The 1,826-nt window shown below is 34.2% G+C and overlaps 1 protein-coding gene across 1 annotated transcript in view; it reads left to right on the top strand.

Annotated features, from left to right (window-relative positions):
* Positions 1-1,826, top strand: part of eva1aa (eva-1 homolog A, regulator of programmed cell death a) — a 48,214-nt gene that overhangs the window by 6,157 nt on the left and 40,231 nt on the right. The gene's annotated exons all lie outside the window — the stretch shown is intronic.

The following is a 1,826-nucleotide window of genomic DNA, read 5'->3' as shown; positions in this document are numbered from 1 at the left end:
GTGTGTGTGTGTGTGTCTGTTTGTGTGTGTGTGTGTGAGGTCCTGGTATTACCTTCATTATGGGGACAAAATGTCCTCACAATCATAATAATACCAGTAATGGTATTGTTGACCTTCTTTGGGCCCCATAAGAAAAACTGCTTATAAATCTAACAGAATGACATTTTTTGAAAATCTGAAAATGCAGAAAGTTTTGTGTGAGGGGTTGTGTTAGGGTGAGGATTATGAAATACGCCTATGAAATGTCCCCATAAAACAGTGAAACCTATATGTGTGTGTGTGTGTGTGTCATATAGCACCTCAAAGCCCTGAGGAGATTTATTAAAATAGGACTAAATAAGATGAGTGTTGATGTGTAGAGAATAGTATGTTCCTATAAAGCTCAGATCATCAGATTTTGGAAGAATTTGATAAGAGACTTTTGATTGCAAGGATCTTGGCCAGTCTGAGCACGGTTTGAGACACTTGTGAGTTCTCTTCTGAAACGTTTCTGAAAATTTGCTCTGATACATATTACATGCTTAAAAGACTATGTAATACTATCTATATATATATATATATATATATACAGATTATATAGTAATATTATATAGTATTATATAGTCTTTTAAGCACACTAATGGCTGCATTTATTTGATCAAAAACACAGTAAAAAGTAATATTGTGAAATTATTTTTACAATTCAAAAACCAGTCTTCAGTGTCACGTGATCCTTCAGAAATCATTCTAATATGCTGATTTACTGCTCAAGAAACATTTCTGATTATTATCAATGTTGAAAACAGTTATGCTGCTTTATATTTTTACGGAAACTGTGATATATTTTTAAAGGATTCTTTCATGCTAGGAAAGTTCAAAAGAACAGCATCTATTTTAAAATAGAAATGTAACATAAATGTCTTTTTGATCTGTCACTTGTGATCAATTTAATGCATCCTTGCTGAATAAAAGTTTTAATTCTTAAATCAAAATCTCACTGACCCCAAACTTTGAAACTGTATTGAATAGTTGTAGTGTAGTGAAGTGTTTTAGTTTTTTCTAAGTCATAATATCAGCTGTAGTGTACAGAGTGTCCTCATTTAGATAATGAAGCAAATGTGCTTTAATACAGAGTGTTGTCCTTAATTTTTAAACCTCATTAATCTCGTTCATTATTGTATTTAGAGCTTTTTGTGGTGACTTTTCTGGACTATTTGAGGTGTGTGTTCAGTTATTGTTTTAATAAATCCATGTGGTGATGCTATAGTGCTGCAGAAATAATTATATATATATATATATATATAGCTGATATATATCAGCTTTATCTGTTTCTCTCACTATCCAACATCATTTAACCCTGCAAGTAAAACACACGAGATGTTAAGCTTTTAGCATGGCCCAGTTAGCCAATACTAATTGTAACTACAGCATGTTTTAAAGGGGTCATATGATGCGATTAAAATCCTTTCCTTTCTCTTTGGAGTGTTACAAGCTCTTGGAGCATAAAGAAGATCTGTAAAGCTGCAAAGACTAAAGTCTCAAATCCAAAGAGATATTCTTTATAAAAGTTAAGAGTCAACCACGCCTACCTAAAACGGCTCGTTCTAACACGCCCCCACATGTCTACGTCACGATGTGGGAAGATTTGCATAACGCCGCCCAAATGTTCACGCAAAGAAAGAAGGCATAACTTTTATTCTCGCTGTAGTATTGTTGCCGGTGTCGCCATGTTGTGGATATGCTGTGTGTTTCATTGTGAAAGCAAAACTACTTTGTTTGGCCTTTCAAAAGAGGACGATATCAGCTTTGTCATGCCTAGAGCTGATCCGTGCTGGTCGCTGAGGAAA

This window comes from Sinocyclocheilus anshuiensis, unplaced genomic scaffold (genome assembly GCF_001515605.1).
Source record: "Sinocyclocheilus anshuiensis isolate Anshui unplaced genomic scaffold, SAMN03320099.WGS_v1.1 scaffold2275, whole genome shotgun sequence".
NCBI classification, from domain to species: Eukaryota; Metazoa; Chordata; class Actinopteri; order Cypriniformes; family Cyprinidae; genus Sinocyclocheilus; species Sinocyclocheilus anshuiensis.
The sequence above is the reverse complement of the archived record's forward strand: the minus strand, read 5'-3'. Positions and strand labels throughout refer to the sequence as shown.